General features: G+C 40.3%; 1 protein-coding gene across 8 annotated transcripts in view; it reads right to left on the bottom strand.

Moving 5' to 3' along the window:
* LOC115154167 (opioid-binding protein/cell adhesion molecule) overlaps positions 1 to 22,638 on the bottom strand; it is a 447,106-nt gene that overhangs the window by 42,361 nt on the left and 382,107 nt on the right. The gene's annotated exons all lie outside the window — the stretch shown is intronic.

Here is a 22,638-nt window from a genome sequence, read left to right as displayed (position 1 = left end):
TTGAAGGAAGATAGTGTATTAAATAGGCCTCAGTTTGCTGTTTGGGCCATGGGTGCAACTGAAGGCCATCGTAGACTGCTCACCATCATTACAGTCAGAAAAGTTAAGCTAGAACAAGGACTACTCAAGTTGAGGGGTAAGAAGAAAGAAACAAGTACACTAAATACTACTATGGTTAATGAAACAATTTCTACAAATAATAAATATGTGCTTTTACACACAAAATAGTATTTGGCACAGACACAGCAAACCATTGCTGCAAACCACAGCTGTGATCTGAAGATACGTCCCTGAAAAGCATGACCTTGATCGTTGCTGAGTGCAGATCCAAAGCAACGAGAAACAGCCAGCAACTATCAGGAGTGTCTTACAAGAACACACATATCCCAGCTTTTACTTTGCACCTGCTCTCCACTCAAAAGCACTGAAATTCTAACCTATAAAGACTCAGAAACCAGTCTTTCAAATGAAAAGATTTTCGAAAAGCAGAAGCACCAGAAAAAACCCTTAACCTAAAAACGGTCAAAGTGTGAAAGGGAGCGTGTTGAGCAGCGAGCTGCTATACTAGAAGGGATGTTCTGAAATGAAGCAAGCCTTACAATTTCTTCCACTTTCTATATCCCTCTGGACCTGCCACCAGCTGCAAATCATAAGTGAATTAGCCATGAACATCGTCCAATACGGTGCTTTTCACTGCCACTAGGCACACTTCCTTATACCGTACATCCGGCACAACTGCATTTTAATAAGACATGGAAATATAGTGATATTGTAAGCTACATTGAAATGAGGCACTGTGCGTGGCCAAGACATAAGTATGTTCCACATCTTTCTTTGAGGAAGTATCATGTCGGACTACCAAATAGAATGTCCCCCACGTGACGCTTTTCATCTCTCCAGCAAGTGTCTGCCAAACCAAAGAGAGGTGTCCTCGTGTTTTGACATCAACGGACAAGTTTTGTTTCCTCTGTCTCTTTCTTCCTTTTTAGCTTTCAAGGATTTCTATTTCCAAGAAGACAAGTAAAAAAATTAATTAATTTCGAGAGGATCCTTGTGTAATTGGTTTTCTGTTCAGTATCCGAAAAATGCAAACGAGACAATTCACCTCGTGGCTGATGTATTGATTGCCTTTGAACACTATTTGAGAAGAGTGCTGTGCAAGGCCTAATCCTTGTCTTTATGGAACCCTTGCAGAACACGAAAAGGAAACAGTCAGCACAAATATACATGCAACACATAATCATATTATTTAGGGAGCCACTGGGAATAGAATGGACTGCACTGTGTAAGCACGTGCCACTCCCTAAAATGCTGAAACCCCATTTAGAATTTGATGGCAATTTGAGAACTAAATGTGTGTCAAATGTCACCCGGACACCTGCCGCTTTAGTCGACAAGTCAGACGAATGTCTAAAGCGTTGGTGACTTGTCACTGAGTCTCCCCTCCCCCCTTGACACACACCAACACATACTGTATATCCACAGAGGGGATGAAGGACAGGGTCATCCACAGTTGAATTCGGTCTTATGTACTGTAGCAACATTTGAAATTGTGTTTTTTACAATGGATAAAAGTAGACTCAGAGATACAAAATGGTAGATAATACACTGCATTTTTAAGGAACAATGGGAAAGTAATTCTGCTTTGAAAGTTGATAAACTTGTAAACTCACTTTTGAGAAAATGGTCTTTGAATAGTTTGGTACCTACTGGAGAGCTCTGCTTTGTCTACACCCATTCAGCATTGTTCACACCCTCTTAAGCCAGCCCCACCCATTTTTTAAAGGATTCACGTGAGGTCATGTGCTAAACAGTGAGTAGATTAAAAAGTCCAGATAAACATATTTCATAAATATTAGATGACGCTTACCCAGACACACTTGTCTAAATTGATGGGTCATGTGAAATACATGCTATAACACCCAGACACATCTTGCCAAGTGGATGGGTCTCTACAGAAGGTGTAAACCGTACAGCCAAATGGTTACTTGCATAGTAGCAATATCAGAAATAGTGTCAATATCAATAAAATATACAGTATGTACAAGAACAATATCAGTGATAGATGAGGTAGTTATATGCATACAATCAGGGGTAAAGTGGCTGAGCAGCAGGATAAAAAAAAGATAGTAGCAGCAACGTACCAAATCAAATTTTATTGGTCACGTACACGTGTTTAGCAGATGTTATTGCGGGTGTAACGAAATGCTTGTGTTTCTAACTCCGACAGTGCAGTAATATCTAACAAGTAATATCTAACAATTTCACAACATGTACCCAATACACATAAATCCAAGTGAAGGAATGGAATTAAGAATATATAAATATATGAATGAGCAATGTCAGAGCGGCATAGACTAAGATACAGTACAATAGAATGGAATACAGTGTGATACATATGAGATGAGTAATGCAAAATATTACAACATTGTTAAAGTGACTAGTATTCCATTTATTAAAGTGGCCAGAGATTTCAAGTCTATGTATATAGGCAGTAGACTCTAAAGTGCTAGTGATGGTCTAATGGCGTGTGTGTTAGGAGCAGTGGCGACCCATCATCCATGTCAGGTGGGGGTTTTGAGCACCACACTTTTAGGTAAAAAGTAATTATAATTTTTTGGGGGAGGAGTCTTGCCTGTTTTGCTTGTTATTTTGGCATTAATACGTGTCACATATCAGTTTGCAAACAATGCAAAAAAACAAAAATGTCTGAGTTAATGAAGCTGCATACAAATATGGTCTCTATTTTGCTTTCTTGAGTAAGGCAGCTCCAAAATGCAGGTGTTTCAGCCTAGCTCAGCGCTTTCTGTGGTGGTGGGGCTAGCCAGCAGAAAATACAGAGCGTTGCGCCTGATTGGCTCAGTTTTCTGTCACTCATGGGACAGTATGTCATCCCCAATTCTAAGATTAAGGCTCGAAAATGTTTGCCCCTTGGGTTCTGCCATAGAGTTATATTAGAAATGCCCATCCAAGAAGGCTCAAGGTCATTGGCCACAGATAAAATGACATCAAATCACATTCTATCTACAGTAGCTTTGATTGGACTGATCATCTCAACGTCTTACTTTCAAAGTCTTAGCTAGCAGTCATCATCAGTTGTCATCAAGTCGACAAACTACTGGCAAATCCTTTTTAATCCTTGTCATATGAATAGAAATTATGAAGAGAAATTATATATAAAATGTATCGGCGCTCATCAGCCATTGTACATAAATATTACACAACAAATTGGAAATCGCAAATTCAACAATGAGGTATTTGGAAGGAATCAGTGGCTAACTGCAAGTGTTGCAAAGAAACCACTAATGTTAGCCTGCTATTCAATGGAGTGGCTGTGTTTTTCCCCCCCGAATTCCAGAGAATTCCTGACTTTTATGACAAATTTTGATGACAAAATTTGCCAACAAAGGACTGCTGCGCCACCTTCACAAGGTGAGTCCAAAAATGTATTGTATGCTGCTGCATAAATTATGTAATATGCAAGGGAGAAATGTATATTGTAGCTAAGAATGTAATACTAAGTGTATGTGTAACCGGTGTGAAATGGCTAGCTAGTTAGCGGGGTACGCGCTAATAGAGTTTCAAATCGGTGACGTCACTCGCTCTGAGACCTTGAAGTAGTTGTTCCCCTTGCTCTGCAAGGGCCGCAGCTTTTGTGGAGCGATATGTAACGATGCTTCGAGGGTGTCAGTTGTTGACGTGTGCAGAGGGTCCCTGGTTCAAGCCCAGGTTGGGGCGGAGAAGGATGGAAGCTATACTGTTACATATGTTTTGTAGTAAGCTGTTAGTAGCCCATGTGCCTCACCCTAATAATTTGGCCTATTTTCACCAACGTGGTATTGTAAACACATTGTTCGTGGCCCGGTGTGTGCTTGTTTGACTACTTTTTTTGTACAGCTTTGACAGTGCTACTGATGGTAGTTGTGATGCTAGGCTTGCACATGCAAATTCAGTACACACAACATTCTATAATATAATTGTGTTATTTGAAGTGTCAAATTAAAAGCTTATTTAACGCGTCAAGCATTGTTATATGACGTGTATATTTTTTGACACGTAAATACCCAAACGGTGTCCAATGTGCCTCACCCTAATAAATTGGTCTATTTTCGCCTATAACCTGAATATTCTAAGAGCTTTCATTGTCTGTTTATATGGCCCATTTATTTATCCTACGGTTCTGATGTGTACAGGGAGTACACTGTAAGAACGGCCCATGTTCTGAATTCTGTCGCTGTACATTTCAACAGTGCTGAACAAATAGTTATATTGACTATGTCCGTTGTCGTAATTCGAAATTACGGATTGCCTCTTATCCGCTTGTGGTCCCCTTATGCCACATTTGTTTAAGCAAGTCTGCCATATTTTTATGTGTAGTGGCTTTGCTGGCATGCATCCCACTTTTTTGCCCCACCAAGATTTACATGCTAAAATCGCCACTGGTTAGGAGAGAGTCATTTGAATAGAGGCACTGCAGATAGTGCTGATAACTGAGTCCGAACACTCCTTGGCGACAACAACACCAGGCTCCAGAGCATCGAAGCTGTAAAACAGGAAATAACAAAAGAAATTAGAAGACATTACAACCTTGCACAACATCAAGATTAGATAAGAATAACCTCATACAATGCAATGAAAATGATACTCACCTGAAGTGCTGGTACTGCTTGAACTGTGGCAGTGGCCTGAAGCACAGAGTCAGGTGTTGTTGCCAGCCATAGCTTTTCACTAGCACCGTACCATCCTCCAGTCCATCCAGCTGTGGGATGTTGACCCCTGTCACAGTGCTGTTCTTGACAACACCAGCAATCTCAGACAAAGTGTTCACTCTGGTCTTTCTGAGGCGCTGCTTAATGAGGCCGAAGCACCAGTCGGGGGCAAACTTGGTGTGGCCTGTGATCAGGAAGTGAAGGTCCAGACTGTGGTGGAGCTTGTGCTCTGGTATTGTGCACCAGGCACAATACCAGAGCACAAACTTGTTCTTGTTTTGGCCACTGCTTTTGCGAGGAGTTAAAAAGTATATAGTACCTGGCTGCATAGGGGCAGAAGGATAGTGCACCTGCAAATAACAAAATAACATTAAGATAACTTAATGAAAAAAAAAAATGGAACGTAAAATCATTTTTTAATGCTTCATTATCAGGTAAGTTTCAATTATCTACAAATGTGCAAAGCAGCAGCACTGCATACAGAAACATTTGTATTTAACCTTAGGCAAGTCAATTAAGAACAAATTCTTATTCACAAATGACGGCCTACACGGGCCAAACCCAGACAATGCTGGGCCAATTGTGCGCTGCCCTATGTGACTCCCAATCACGGCGGGTTGTGCTACAGCCTGGATTCGAACCAGGGTGTTTGTAGTGACACCATTAGCACTGAGATGCAGTGCCTTAGACCGCTGCGCCACTCGGGAGCCCTCAACTGGAAACTAAAATAATAACACAGCCCGACTACACGTATCTATGGAAAATACAGAAATAATGTGAGATCAATAAAAGTAGTGCCAATCATGTTGGAGGTCAATAAAACATACCAAGTGTTGTCATCGATTCCTTGTAGAGACGCTACACTGCTGCTTTTGTCACATGGATGGCAGCTTTTCACCAATGTGTTTGTGTCCTGGGTGGCATCCTGGTAATATTATTGCATTATCCTCTGCATAGTTGTAGATGAAGTTCACCACTCACTCATGTCCTCATGCTTCAGGTGTAACCTGTGCTTGCTTGGGCCAACTCTCTTTTTGATGAGGTATTAGACCATTCTCCTTGTATGACTGGTGGAGGAGAGTCAGGCGTGTCCTACTGATGCTGAAAGACAAATTCCGGATACAAATATATTTGGGCATTATTATACAATAGATAGCCGTAATCACCATCAGACACACCTGGCTAACTTGATGGGTCATGTAACCATCTGGCGAAGTGGTATTTTGTTAAGACATGCTAGCTAAACAATAAACTATAATCCTAATCCATAGAGTACTAGCAATACAAACCGATTGTCAAAGCTAGCTAAAGGTAACCAAATAGGATCAATGTTAGCTAGCTAACATTAAGCTATAATTAGCAATGTCATTTCAAAAGACCCCAAGTAAAAGCTTACTGTTAGCTAGCTAGCTGACATTAGATGGCTGCTCACTAGCTAACATTACGTGTATGATATGTGTGTAGTAATGTTATGTTAGCTAGTGAGCCAGCCATCTAACGTCATCTAGCTAGCTAACAGTAAGCTTTTACTTGGGGTATTTTGTTTAGACATGTAGCTAGCTAGATAAACAACAAACCATAATCCCAATCCATAGAGTACTAGCAAGTCAAACCGATTGTCATAGCTAGCTAAAGTTAACCAAACAGGTTCAATGTTAGCTAGTTAGCTAGCTAACATTAGTCTATAACTAACCATGCGAAATTACATTCTGAGATAACATTAATACACAAAGATCATAAACATAATGTTAGCTAGCAAGCCAGCCATCTAACTTCAGCTAGCTAACTAACAGTAAGCTTTAACTTGCAATGAAAACAAACTTCCTGACAAAATTAGAAACGTAATATCTGAAACTGTAGCTAGACTCTTACCCGTATACATGGATGAATGCTTCACGGCAGACTGCAACCCCTTTCATTAAATAAGATGTCCTGTGTCGTTTCCGTTTTGTATGTACAACTTGCTTGGGTCGTTGCTGTGTCAAGTCACTCTGCACACGGTCAGTGTGAACCAATGCCATAAGAATCATCTTAAGCTTTAGCCCCCACCCAAACTCTGACCATTTTACTCGGCCTAGCAGAGCTGATTAGGCTGTTTTCATGTTATCCAGAGAATTAGTGACTGAAACTGTGCTCCTGGCAACAATTTAATGACACTTTTTTGCCAACGTTTACTGACACCGGCCAATATTCAACCAGTATTGAGCATTTGTAAATTCATCAGTTATTCTGTGCTCTGGTACACTCAGACGAGAGTGCTCTGAAACAGTTGTTATGGTGATGTTCTATTGAAATGGATACTTGCATATGGTAGTCTTTTGTTAAGTTTAATTACGTGATACATTTTTTAAAGACAGTATTACCATACACATACTGACCAACTCAAATAGACAGAAGCGTGCTTTATGGCAGACCAATCCAAACTCATCTCTTGGCATGTCCAGCCCACTCATCATCTCAGCCAATCATGGCAAGCGGGAAGGTTGATGTTTTTTTCTGTGGCTAAATAATCTAGGCTCGTAATTTAACAAATGTATTTGTATTTACAGATGGCATACAAGTTTGTTATTAAGGCACACGAAGGTTCACATGTTCGAGAAGGCATTTCTGCCCCCAAAAAACATTTTGATAAAAATAAAAAAGTTTACGTTCAAACGGCTCTCCTGTGAAGTAGTGACCCATGACATACGCCTAGTTTCCTGAAACGGGTCACTAATAGTATGTAGTATATACTCATTAAGTATGTAGTATGCAGTATGTTAGCATGGGTATTCAAACACAGCTTGCGTTTTGGTTCACTTGTGCTGTAGTAAATCAAATTAAGGGTGAATCTTTGTGGAGTTAAAAAAAGTATTCTTTAGTTGAGGAACGGAATGCAAGTAGTCATGTCACTGTAGAACTTAATCTGACTGCTTATTGTTTAACATGGCATGGCTCCATTCAATTTCTTAAATGTTTAAAAAAAAAAAATTTAATGTTATAAAAGAAATGTACCCCTTTTTCTCCCTAACTTCGTGGTATCCAATTGGTAGTTACAGTCTTGTCTCATCACTGCAACTCCCGTCCGGACTAGGCAGAGGCGAAGGTTGAGAGCCGTGCGTCCTCCGAAACACAACCCAACTAAGCCACACTACTTCTTGACACAATGCCCACTTAACCCAGAAGCCAGCCGCACCAACGTGTCGGAGGAAACACCGTGCACCTGGCAACCTTGTCAGCGTGCACTGCACCCGGCCCGCCATAGGAGTCGCTAGTGCCCAATGGGACAAGGACATCCCTGCCGGCCAAACCCTCCCCTAACCCGGACAATGCTGGGCCAATTGTGTGCCGCCCCATGGGTCTTCCAGTCAAGGCCAGCTGCGACAGAGCCTGGACGCGAACCCAGAATCTCTAGTGGCACAGCTAGAACTGCGCCGCTAGGGAGGCCCGTGTTCAATTCCTAATCCTAGATCCTAGTCTGTGCAGGTAATGTGTTAATATTTAATAGAAACTGATATTCAACTGAAATCCTCATATCAAACAGACCAAAGTCAACATGGAATTGAATTGACATCTCCTCTGCCAGTAACACAGTCTTTAGTCTAAACCCAGTTGATACTGTTAAATTTGGTATACTACCATATACAAATGGTTGTATTGTCTAGACTTTGCCTGTCAGTCAGACAAGGAAAACTAAAATATTTGGGTGTTGTCCAGGCAGGAAATGGCACATCATCTGAAGATAGAGTTTTTGTAATAGAAAAATGATGTATTTACCAGATTTGTTTGATATTAATAGTTAACGATTATATACTTATCAAATACACTGCTCCTCCTTGCCTTTGTGCAAGGAGGAGCAGGAGGAGCACTGCCAGAGCCCTGCAAAATGACCTCCAGCAGGCCACAAATGTGCATGTGTCTGCTCAATCGGTCAGAAACAGACTCCATGAGGGTGGTATGAGGGCTCGACGTCCACAGGTGAGGGTTGTGCTTACAGCCCAACACCGTGGGGGACGTTTGGCATTTGCCAGAGAACACCAAGATTGGCAAATTCGCCACTGGTGCCCTGTGCTCTTCACAGATGAAAGCAGGTTCACACTGAGCACATGTGACAGAGTCTGGAGATGCCGTGGAGAACGTTCTGCTGCCTGCAACATCCTCCAGCATGACCGGTTTGGCAGTGGGTCAGTCATGGTGTGGGGTGGCATTTCTTTGGGGGGCCGCACAGCCCTCCATGTGCTCGCCAGAGGTAGCCTGACTGCCATTAGGTCCCGAGATGAGATCCTCAGACCCCTTGTGAGACCATATGCTGGTGCGGTTGGCCCTGGGTTCCTCCTAATGCAAGACAATGCTAGACCTCATGTGGCTGGAGTGTGTCAGCAGTTCCTGCAAGAGGAAGGCATTGATGCTATGGACTGGCCCGCCCGTTCCCCAGACCTGAAGGCAATTGAGCACATCTGGGACATCATGTCTTGCTCCATCCACCAACGCCACGTTGCACCACAGACTGTCCAGGAGTTGGCGGACCTCATCAGGAGCATGCCCAGGCGTTGTAGGGAGGTCATACAGGCACGTGGAGGCCACACACACTACTGACTTGTTTGACTTGTTTTAAGGACATTACATCAAAGTTGGATCAGCCTGTAGTGTGGTTTTCCCACTTTAATTTTGAGTGTGACTCCAAATCCAGACCTCCATGGGTTGATAAATTGGATTTCCATTGATTATTTTTGTGTGATTTTGTTGTTAGCACATTCAACTATGTAAAGAAAAAAGTATTTAATAAGATTATTTCATTCAGATCTAGGATGTGTTATTTTAGTGTTCCCTTTATTTTTTTGAGCAGTGTAGTAAGACATTTATGTTCTGTTAAATGCTGTGTTTCTATAAAGGGATGGTTTCCACTCTAGCTTCCTGCAGTTAGTCTGGGCATATGGACAAGGAAATGGGTTTTTGCTAGAGATAGCTTGAACTGACAATGACTTTGTAATAAAAACCTAAAGCCGGCATTCCATAGACAAGATGTGGTCTGTGTGACCCGAGATAGAGATAGCCTGGAAGAATTTAGAACAATCCCTCATTAAATAAAGATGATTGTTGGAAGAATTGACAAAGTCTCTCTCAGTATGAATTTCTACAACATTACCAAGTCCACCAACAGAGAACAACACAACTGGAGGCTGCTGTAACAAAGACAACCCAGACTCCTGCCCTCTACAACCGTGTAACCTACATTTGACTATATCTAAAATATGTATCTCATATTTGTATTCACTGTACCCCCTCCATTGTGTGATAATCTACCCCTCTGCGTGTTACAGTTATAATGACCTGAGGGGTTTTACCAGCGGCAGCCATTTAGATGATGCGTTTCAAATAATTGTTAAAAACAATATACAGTGAATTCGGAAAGTATTCCGATCCCTTGACTTTTTACACATTTCGTTTTTTACTCAATCTACACACAATACCCCATGATGACAAGGAAAAAATGTTTTTTAGAAATGTTTGCAAATGTATTAAAAATAAAAAAGAAATATCACATTTACGTAAGTATTCAGACCCTTTACTCAATACTTTGTTGAAGCACCTTTGGCAGTGATTCTAGTCTTGTGTATGACGCAACAAGCTTGGCACATCTGTAATTGAAGAGTTTCTCTCATTCTTCTCTGCAGATCCTCTCAAGCGCTGTCAGGTTGGATGAAGAGTGTCGTGCACAGCTATTTTCAGGTCTCTCCAGAGATGTTCGATCGGGCTGAAGTCCGGGATGCGGCTGGTCCACTCAAGTACATTCAGAGACTTGTCCCAAAGCCACTCCTGCACTGTCTTGGATGTGTGCTTATGGTCGTTGTCCTGTTGGAAGTTAAACCTTCCCCTTTTTTTATTTAATCCATTTTAGAATAAAACTAACATAACAAAAGTTGGAAAAAGTCCAGGTGTCCGAATACTTTCCGAAAGCACTGTAGCTCTATCAATGCTTTACTTCGAATAGTAAGTGAGCGTTAACATTCATGATAATTCTCCATATTTCGATGAATCAACCATAAGCAGCTCTTAATATTTGGGAAACTTACATACAAATTTAGCTAAAGACGTGTATCTTGAATTCATTCAATCATTTAAATTAAAAGGACAGTAAGAAATAAAGTCCCCATTTGTTAATTACTAAAACATCCTCAAGCCTCATTCAAAATATAGGCCTATTTACCGGTAGTCATCCAATTGATTTTTCTATCTTTACCAACCATATTTCTACGCATGTGAATAACCAGCCGAGTGCAGAAAAATACCTTTCAAAGCCAATAAAGTGCTTACTGTGAGGGGCTTTCTTTTTATATTGCACAGTCTGTCACATGGCCAATAAAGAGATCTGTCTGTATTGTGCATCCCAAATGGCAATCTATTCCCTACATAATGCACTACTTTGATCAGAGTCCTTTGAGCCCTGGTCAAAAGTGTTGCACTATGTAGGGAATAGGTTGCCAATTGAGACACAGCCTGTGTATGTGTTACCACCAGATTGGAATTCTCCAACCTTTATGAGGTAAAGCATGTTAAATTGCTTTTTAATAGAGCTGTACCTTCCCTTCACTTTTGAAGGAGGATTTCAGAGCTTCAAAGGATTCTTAAGTCAACAGGCTGCTATGCTGAATCAAAATGATTTGCTTCGTTGCTGTCTGGTTGCAAAGGCCCTTATATATTCTTAACCTAGAATCCCAGCTGCTTTACCATTGGAAGATTACAGAAGATGGAGATTCCCCCCTTTATGACTGCACGTTTGGTGGTGTGTGTGGTCTGTGGGATTTTGATCTGTTATTAAATGAAGGCCTTACCTGAACCAGGCCCTGTGATAAATATTCAACCTTCCTAAGTTCGCCCATGTCCCCCTGCTCCTCCGCAGACTCCTCTGGCTTCCAGTCGAAGCTCGCATTATCTTTAAGACCCTGGTGCTTGCCTACGGAGCAGCAAGGGGAACTGCCCCTCCTTACCTTCAGGATATGCTCAAACCCTACATCCCAACCCGAGCACTCCATTCCACCACCTCTGGTCGCTTGGCCCTCCCACCCCTACGGCAAGGCAGCTCCCACTCAGACCAGGCCAAGCTCTTCTCTGTCCTGGCACCCCAATGTTGGAACAAGTTTCCCCCTAAAGTCAGGACAGCGTAGTCTCTGCCCATATTACAAAAACATCCCAAAACCCTACCTCTTTGAAGAGTATCTTAAATAACAACTCTCAAGACCCCCCCCCAACAGTCTCTTTCCTGCAAAAAAATAAAAGCATTTCTCTTTTACCACTAGCACCGACTTCGCTGATAAATACTTTGTTGAGGGAAAATGTACTTGATACGACTGTGATGTGTTGTTGTCTCACCTAGCTATCTTAAGATGAATGTACTAATTGTTGGTCACTCTGGATAAGAGCGTCTGCTTAATTACCTTTTTTTTAATGACACAAAAATAACTGAACCCAATTATTTCCAAGTCCAGGTTACTAAAACCAGTGAATCTCAATTAGAAAACTAGGATATCCACAATAATAACTACATGTATCTTAAATGTGATTGCAAACAAAAAAGGTTGTTGTTTCAGTGCACATCCAGGTGAAACCAATCATTCCAACGCTGTAACATCTCACGTACAGCTACTTAAGTCATAAGCAATCCACTTTATTTTGTTATTTTTCCCAATGTGACAAGATGTTCTTGCTCCTCAGTAAAGAAATAAACAGCCTTATAATGAATTCATCTTCTCGAATGTTGGATCCACAGCTGCGGTAACAATGTCTTGTGGAAATGTCAAATGATTTGACATGCAAATGATGGCCTCCTCCAAGCATTGATTAACATGCACATTTGGTAATCAAGCTCAGCATATTTGCTGCATCTTCATTTCCACTGATACAATTTGCCTTCTATCATAAACAGGCCTGGGTCATTCCTTTGAGTGAGATAGCTACTTTGGCAAAACATTCCCTCTTCAGTTCTCTGACCCATTAGATAAGTAATGAAGATCTTACCTGCTTAAGGTATATCCCATGATCCCACAGGTACTGTAGCTGAGGTTCAATATTTGTTTTTTATTTGGATTCACAGGAATTGTCTAGGTTCATTCAGGGGTGTATTTGTATAGACTATACATCAACATGACTTGCAGACAAAACATGTGGCTTATCTGGGTATTATGGCTTATTGTCTATCTTATTCACCAAAAGGAGTGATCTACTGCTGTGGCACTGTAAGGTAATATTTGAAGTCACTTAATAAAACACCTTGTTAGAAATAATTTTGTTGACAGGTTGGCCACATTGCAACCCAAGTTAGACTGTTCTCTCGTGGGGTACCGATGTACCAAGTCTGGAACCAACAGGACCCTTTTTAATAGCTTCGATTTGGATGAAGATTTCTACTTCAATGAGTTGGTGGCACAGGACATACTGTTTATCCCGGATCAAACCCTGACACTCGGAAGAGAAAGAGACAGTGATATCGAGGTCGATGTGCAGGTACCCTTATGAAACTATGCTGCCCTACCAAGCAAAAAGGCATTAACTGCTCATAGCGTGGAACTAAGAAAAAGTTTTTAATTTACCTTGTTTTCATAGTTACTGCAGTTACTGCTAACATGACGCCCATTTTCTCCAAAACACAATACGAGGCAGGACACTTGTCCACATGATTAAGAATGTATTTAATGTAGCAAAAATGACATGTACTAATTTAACCAACTGGGTGAAGCAAAAAGGCAGTAATAATTATTTCCCTCTAAAATGCAAATCAATTTATAACATTTTTGACATGCGTTTTTCTGGATTTTTTTGTTGTTATTCTGTCTCTCACTGTTCAAATAAACCTACCATTAAAATTATAGACTGATCATTTCTTTGTCAGTGGGTAAACGTACAAAATCAGCAGGGGATCAAATAAATTTTTCCCCTCACTGTATCATGGTCCAAACACACCAACACAGTCATGAAGAGGACACAACAAGTCCTCTTCCCCCTCAGTAATGAAAAAGTTCTACAGCTGCACCATTGAGAGCATCTTGACCGGGTGCAAGCTTGGTGCGGCAACTGCTTGATCGACTCGGTACTGGTACCCCACGTATATAGGCAATTTATCATTACGCATTGTGTATTTATTCCTTGTGTTATCTTTTTATTTTCTCTCTGCATTGATGGGAAGGGCCCGTAAGTAGGGGGGGACAACAACTGTGGGAAGAAAGACCAAAGAATATGCCATGCAGTTCCGTAGCCTCCCTCGAGCCATTCTCGTCTTCCCTTGTAAATGCAGATGACAGTGGAGCTCGGCAGAAAGCTCGGCAGAGCTCTGTGTGTGGGGATTACGACAAATTGGCTCCATTTCTCCTTGACCTCTCCTCCTCAACAATCACAAGCAGCAACTACTTTAAGAATATAAATAGATACATTAAAGTTCCTCCAGTAAGTCTTGCCGTTCCAAACCACTTAGACCTGGGGCCTTTCAATCAGCACATATAGCGTCTGGCATAAACTCACTCTTACATTTCCCTGCCACCTCTGCAAGCATCATCGTGGCAATGTATGTTCCCCTCCCACGTCAGCAAAACAGTCTTGAGAGCATGAATTAGCACATGAATAGGAAATACATTGAGGTACTTAACATGCTCTTGATTTCAAAATCAGCAATGCAAACATTCAAAAGATTGTGAGGTGTAAATATGTGTAATTGCTTTGCATCAGCGGTCATCTGAATGCATCTCCGCCCCAGCAACCCTAAAAACAGTTTGTAGGCATCCAAGATCCCCAAGTCGGGTTGAGAATCCAATCCCCCAAAATGGTGGTTTTTCAAAAATGGCATAAAAAACAACAAATATTTTCTGTCTAGAGCTGATTCCATTGCTCAGGTGATTTGGTCTACTCTTTTGAAGTCGTGACGCATCAACAAAAAACCCACCCTGTGCCATATAATGTCATGAGAGACACAACCACCAAAACAGAACACTTTGAATTGAGGTTAGACAAGGCGCAAGCCTGATCCCTTTTCCATTTTAGCATGTCTATCACTCCAGTGTTTAACTGCTATATTGTAATTACTTCGCCTTACCTCCCTTATCTTACCTCATTTGCACACACTGTATAGACTTTTTCTACTGTATTATTGACTTTATGTTTGTTTATTCCATGTGTAACTCTGTGTTGTTGTATGTGTCGAATGTTTTAGCTTTATATTGGCCAGGTCGCAGTTGTAAATGAGAACTTAGCTAGCCTACCTGGTTAAATAAAGGTCAAATAAATAAAATAAAATGTCTGGCTGTGGCCCCAAGTCAATCAGTTGCAGATAAAGAAAAACCTTACTTGGGGGTTCAATAGGAATGTTTATGCACTATTCTAAAGACAGGTGCAATTTCATGTGAACACCTTAGAAGGACAGCTTCTAACACATGAAAGTGTAAACATTCTGAGAGGATTCAGAGTATGGCTCCCTTTATCTGCAATTTATTACATTTGGGTCTGTGAGTGTGTGTACCTCCGAGCAAGGGAGCTAATTCCAGTTTCAACCCCCCTCTCTCTCTCCCTCTCAAAAACATGAGTGAATATGATTAAAGGACACGTTCCCTGGAACCACAAAATACACAGTTTGTTAATAACCTTTCTTCCAGACTATTATATAATCCCTGTACCTACAGTGCCTTCAGAAAGTATTCATACCCCTTGACTTATTCCACATTTTATTGTGTTACAGCCTGAATACAAAATAGATTTTAAAAAAATGTAACCACACACACACAGCGAAAGTGAAAACATGTTTTTTTAATTAAAAATGAAGTACAGAAATACCTCATTTACATAAGTATTCACACCCTTGAGTCATTTGGATTTGCCACAAACAACGCACAAAAAAGTGAATTGCTTTGCCACATTTTGTGCATTGTTACTTTAGTGCCTTGTTGAAAACAGGATTAATGTTTTGGAATATTTTTATTCAAGCTTCCTTCTTTTCACTCTGTCAATTAGGTTAGTATTGTGGAGTAACTATGATGAATGATGAAATCCCTGAGTGGTTTCCTTCCTCTCCGGCAACTGAAGGAAGGATGCCTGTATCTTTGTAGTGAGTGGGTGTATTGATACACTATCCTACGTGTCATTAATGACTTCACCATGCTCAAAGGGAAATTCAAGGTCAGCTTTTTTTAAATGTTTTGACCCATCTACCAATAGGAGCCCTTCTTTGCGAGGCATTGGAAAACCTCCCTGGTGTTTGTTGTTGTATCTGTCTGAAATTCACTGCTCGACTGAGGGACCTTACAGATAATTGTATGTGTGGGGTACAGAGATGAGACAGTCATTCAAAAATAATGTAATTGCAGAGTCTATGCAACTTATTATGTCACTTGTTAAGCAATTTTTTACTCCTGAACGTATTTAGGCTTGCAATAACAAAGGAGTTGAATACTGATTGACTCAAGAAATGTCAGCTTTTCATTGTTTATTAATTTGTACAAAATTTGAAAAACATTCCACTTTGAAATGATGGGGTATTGTGTGTAGGCCAGTGACAAAACATCTACATTTAATCCATTTTAAATTCAGGCTGTAACACACCAAGGGTGTGAATACTGTGAAGGCACTGTATCTACAGTATTTTCAGTAATGCAGTTCGACATAGGTTTCTCTTTAAAAATAAATACATTTCAGGACCCCATTAGGTATAAAAAAATATGTGTCCTTTACTACTATAGCCCATAGAAATACATTAAATAAAACATTCATAAATGGCAAAGAATACAGTAAAAAAATATGTATCATAAGGAATGAGGTTAAGTGTCTGTACTATATGGAAATATATGTATTTTTAAAAACTTTTTGTTGGTACACAACTACTTGCATACCTCCATTTGTTTGTATGGGTTACCTTCAGACCAGTCACTTGTGGGGGTCTTAGAGCAAAACCATCATGTTCGTGAGAGTCTCCCCTTTCCATAAAGTGGTCATAGTGTGTAGGCCAGACTTTTCGGACTCTACAGATGTTTTCAATGTAAAACTGATTTTCGGGATGTTTCATGGTCTGAAACACCACTGTAGCTCGGCCACCATCTACCGCAGAAGAGTAAGGCCACAAGGCAGATGCGGTGGATTGAGACAAAGCCCAAGCTTTAATTGATAGATTTTGATGGGGATTTTTTTTTAATGTAACTTAGATTAACGCACGAGTAGGTCAATAGACTCTTTTAACCCTCATGTTGTATTAATTTCATGTTAATTAATTCTGTGTTCCCGGTCCAAAATTACCACCCCATTATAGCTGATTATAAATCCATAATAATACATATATTATCACCTAATGTTGTGTTAGATCTTTTTATCAACTTAAGTTCTTGTGAACATTACAAGTTTTGAACTTCTATTTGCCATTTATGGCCTCATTGACCTGAGCTTGTTTTTGGGTAAAAAAAAAAAGTATAATGTATGGATTATTTTGACTATAACAAATAATCAGATGAAACACATTGTGCTATTTATCACAGACTACTTGGTGTCAAAGTTTAACAAAGACTCTCCTCCTCACCAGTGTCAAATATATGATCAAGAGCCTCATACAGTATATCATTTGGTCATTGTGCTGCCACAGAATGAATTGTGAGCAAGGGCTCAAAAAAGCTTTATATACCAGAGCTGTGAGAAAATGTCCATATATTATTGAAACAATAATATATTGTTTGTGAGAATGCCAACAGGTGTGGTTCCCGTGGGTGAAAGATTCTATTGGGGAAAGGTTCCCGTGGGGGTTGCCATGGAAGCCAAAAAGGGGAGTGAGGTGTGTGTGAATGGGCATGTGCCTGAACTCAATTTTATACACTAATTGTAGTCTCACCCATCAATTTCTACTGACCAGTCATTTTTGACCGGGAACACCACAGGTGTACAAAAGTTAAATAAAACACCCAACATTTTATGAAAATCATCAAAATGTATTTTGTGTGTTCAGATGCCCTGTGTGAACAAAGTCATGGAACCTTATGACAATCAGATTAAATTAACTACATTTTTCAGAGAGAAACTCTTGTAAAATCGGTCCAGTTCGACCGGAAAACAGCAGGAAGGTTAAGGGTCACGCTGAAAACCTGGTAGAGCACTGCTCTTTTTAAAGGAACATTCAGCTAACTGATGGCCACCTGTGGTTAATCTTTAAGTAGCACCATCAGCCACAGCGCTGTATACTGATGCTTTGGTGTTGACTAGAGGCCCTATGAAGAAAGGGTTATTCTCCTGATTTGCCTGTTACACAACATGCTTTTTTGCACAAAGATTCTGCCATTTAGCAGTTTTAATGCAGAATTCAAGTTAATTTTGCCTCTTGTGCCAAACTGACAAGAAATACATGTATAGTAAAGACACTTCTATAGTCCATGCTTTCTTCAATGGATATTAGCATTGTGTCAAATAGCCCGGAGGCAAAGACAGCTTCTATAGTCCATGCTTTCTTCCATGGATATTGGCGTCATGTCAAATAGCCCGGAGGCAATATTATATATTAGCTCTGAAAGGTATTTAGTGCTAGAAGCAAAAAAAATGGCGCTTGACAACGTCAGTGGTCTGGGGAGTTGTTGATTAGGACTGACAGTGTTGAATCGCCCTAAAACGTTAATGATCTCATCATTATCTGATCAAGCCTGTATACTAAGTAAGTCGAGGATCACAAAACAAAGCCCAAATGCTTATTCGATATAATAGCCATGAAAAACTCAACATAATTCTCATGAACTGCTAAAACAGACGATAACAAGGGTTGGCAAACGATAAAAGGTTGAATAAATTTCCAAATGCATTTTTTTACATAGTGTACTTTTTGTGTACAGTCGTGGCCAAAAGTTGAGAATGACACAAATATTAATTTCCACAAAGTTTGCTGCTTCTGTGTCTTTAGATATTTTTGTCAGATCTTACTATGGAAAACTGAAGTAAAATTACAAGCATTTCATAAGTGTCAAAGGCTTTCATTGACAATTACATGAAGTTGATGCAAAGAGTCAATATTTGCAGTGTTGACCCTTCTTTTTCAACACCTCTGCAATCCGCCCTGGCATGCTGTCAATTAACTTCTGGGCCACATCCTGACTGATGGCAGCCCTTTCTTGCATAATCAATGCTTGGAGTTTGTCAGAATTTGTGGGTTTTTGTTTGTGCACCCGCCTCTTGTCCAAATCAATACCAATATGCAGAAACTGTGTGATATATTGAAAATCCAAACAAAATGTACCATCTACACATATATCTGCAACACTATCAATCATATTACTTGTGGAAATAAGTATAAATAAAATCACTCATCAATTAGGGGGGGGATATGCGCTGTTGAAACTACAACTCAAAAACCACATGGAAATTGGATATATTAGGGGGGCATTTTGATATGGGGGGGTCACCAAAACAGAATGAGAAACGCAACACTTATTTGTAAATCAATCCTATCAATTATCACGTTGATATGAATTGCACGAAAGGGGGGAAATGAGGTTACACATCCTGTTAAAACTAAACACAGTTCAAAAAACACAGAATCTGGGAATAATGTGTACATCACTGGTTAGAGGACATTTTGAAGTGTTGCATTTTGATTGAAGTGGCTCGCCAATGCGGTAAGTGTAATTTAACACTTTTGCCAATCACTTCCATGGATATCACGCTGAAATCAATAGAACAGTGAACAAACGTTTGGGGTGTAGCGCTGTTTAAACTAACACTATGCAAAGGCCACAAGGAAACTTGAAATAACCTATACATGGTTGGTTGGTTGGTTATTTGTAGAATGCTTCTATCTATATTTTGGAATGCGGCTGTTGATTTCGGGAGGCTGCCACCACGGAAAAGGGAACAAACTATTTTTTACACCATAGGATATCATCAGTGACAAAGGTTGGCTGCTATTTAAGTGATAGTTTGACTTTCAAATCCATATATTGGTGTGTGGCCAGCAACTTTTATATAGAGGCCGCCCTGAAATATCCGTTCAATTTGAGAAAGAAAATGATAGCTGTGTTCAAAATCAATAGTACAAAACCAAAGATATTGATCAGTTTTATTTAAACTGATCTTTTGTCATTGAGTTGACTATAAATTTTTACACTAACATCACCAATCTGAGGTAAAATGGATGCAATTCCGCCCAATCCGATGTGGTCAAAACGTCAGCTTGTGTAATGTAGTAACACATAGTGTCCACATCATGGAAAGTAGTGTCATATACATTAAGTAGATATGGCAAAATAATTCAATATCTTAATTTAGGATGATAGTAAATTAAGCAAACTCAGATTTTTTCAATAATCACATATATTTCTGCCTACTTTAACCATGTAGAGATTTCAAAAACACTCCTAAGCACAATTTAACCAGCCACCCTAGACTAGAGCATCCATAGGGTCGGTGCAGCAGGCTGAACATTTGGCATCCCTACAGGACACAGATACACATTTTTTATATTACCTGCTGCAAGCTGGAGCAGAGGCTTCAATCAGGTGGTAAATCATTTCATTCATTCTGTCCGTCCTGTTAAGGGGGAATATGCACTATAAACGTCATTGCCACCGTGGCATGCTAGTGCAGCAGTGCCAGTGACCTGTGCCATTGTGTTTCTGTGACCTTTCTGTTCAAGTGTCCCAGTGCTCTCTCAAATCAAGCCACTATTCTGCCTGCCCGGTTACTACGGCAACAGTACAGATATTTCCACAGCTTTAGCCAGAATGATTTTCTGTGGCTAAAAGCAAAGCAATGAAAAGCGGAGAAATGGATGATGGAGACTGGGGGAAATAGAGAGATGGGGAAGTGGTGGAGGGAGGAAGTGACTGCAGTAGGTAGGTGGACAAACTCCCATAAAAAGGTTGTTGAGTAACGAGGACGTCGCTCCCGCTGAGACCCCCACCATTACTTCCCTCCCACAACGTGACTTTTCCTCGCCGTTCCTCTTTGATCTGCCTTTTAATTAGAGTTGACTATTTACAAATGTAAATACACACGCAGTTGCCTGATAGGAGCACAATCAATTAAAGCACACAGCGATCTGAAAACAACAATGATGACAGATGATCCATGAGGTTTGAGAAAACAAACTATTCATGTTGAAAGACCACATAACAAGACCATGACTATGATGACTATGGTAATGTCCCAAATTACACCCTATTCCCTATATAGTGCACTACTTTTGACCTGGGTTCTGGTCATAAGTAGTGCACTATAAGGAATATTGTGCCATTTGGGATGAAGAAAATGACAACTATGTCTCTCTGATCAATTATTCCAAAAGTGAGCGAAGTAAGTCTGTTCTGTCTAACAAGCACATCCTAATCCCCACACAGTAGCAAGCATCCCTCTCTGAAGTAGACATCTAACAGTTTTATCAACTTATGAAGGTATGTTTTGTTAATAAAACAGGGGGTTAGCCAAATAGCCAACTACTCCTACTGTCTGAGTCATGGGCTAGCAGTTTCACTCTGTTGGCAGTTGTCATCACACTCTAAAGTAATTCAAAGCACAATTCTGAATAAACTATTTTTCTATTGTTCAAATGGAAGGGTCCAAGTGTAATCTAGTGTAACTAATTATGTACATGTGCAGCAAAGAAAGGACCTTTTTCATTTCGACAGTGAGGACGAACCCGATAGGCTAGTAATTAATTTTGCCAAAAATTAAAAGGGGGAGAAACTAAACAGAGTGAACAATTCTTTGATCTTTGAAGAGGTGCTGTGCAGATTTCTAGAGGCATTTGAGTGAGAGCTAGGACACTAAACATCTTTGAGTTGCCAGACAAATTATTCCGATTGAAAGGAATTTGTTTGTCTGTTTGTTCCGTCATATTCAATGCGTATTGTTCTCTTTAAAAAACATAGCGTAGCTAACAATGCTGAAGACCAAGAGCCTGACAGAAGAAAGAGATGAGAAACTACAGAACTAACATACAAACACTAGGAAATATGTCTTCACAATATTACTCCATATTTGCAAAAGCCTTGCAGGAAATATGGTGTAACTGCAGAGACACCACTGGAGCTTTCTAGAATTCATGATTACCTTTATTGAAAAACCCTAGCCCCAGAGAACACCTAGCCCATACCCCCTAGGCACCTGTGTAGATTTGAGAAGACTAGTTAGGTGTAAGCAACATTGCACCAAAGAACATCCAATATAACAGTCTTCAAACTCCCCCTCTACATCACAACCGAACCCTCAGAATAACCTTCATTTGCACCTACACCGGTATTCTACATCATACAATTTTCCCCTTTTATGGCACACAGCAGTATTTAAATCTAATTGCCATCAAAGGAGCTGGGAAGAAAAAGACATTTCAAGCTTCTAGAGAACATACAGACTGGCCTTGCATCTCAGCCTGCTCTGTTCTCCTCTGTCCGCCTTAATGCTCCGGTGCTTAGCAATGACACCTTCATCAATCAAATTGCCCCAGGATCTGCTGATTAGGAAAAATACAGTATCGCCAAGGTGCAATGCCGTTGATGGGGCTCAAATCAGACCATTATCCACTTCATTAGAACATACGGCCAGAGAATCCTCATTATGAAGTTCACAGTAAAGTTCTGGGTCGTATTCATTAGGCACCAAATGGAAGAAAACAGACTGAAATAGAGAGGGACTGCCTGGCCTTGTCCAATAAAAAATGCTTATTTTCGGATTCAAATATTTCTAAATGTGTGCCTTAATGAATACAATCCTGGAATTGAGTTTCTTGTGCATGCACACGGGGGTATTCAAGGTAAAGAAGTCTCAGATCTAGTACTTTATATGAATAATTGATTAGACTGAATGAACACCACGCGATGGATGCTTTCCATACTGCAAATTGCACAAGTTAGGTAGAATCTACTGTAAGCTCTAAAGACCACCAACTAATGGAAACACAGACAATAATGGATGACTTAGTGAAGTGCATTCCCAGACTTGTGTTGTTCTACCTATT

This window comes from Salmo trutta, chromosome 19, assembly GCF_901001165.1.
Source record: "Salmo trutta chromosome 19, fSalTru1.1, whole genome shotgun sequence".
NCBI classification, from domain to species: domain Eukaryota; kingdom Metazoa; phylum Chordata; class Actinopteri; order Salmoniformes; family Salmonidae; genus Salmo; species Salmo trutta.
This window is presented reverse-complemented; position numbering and strand designations above follow the sequence as displayed.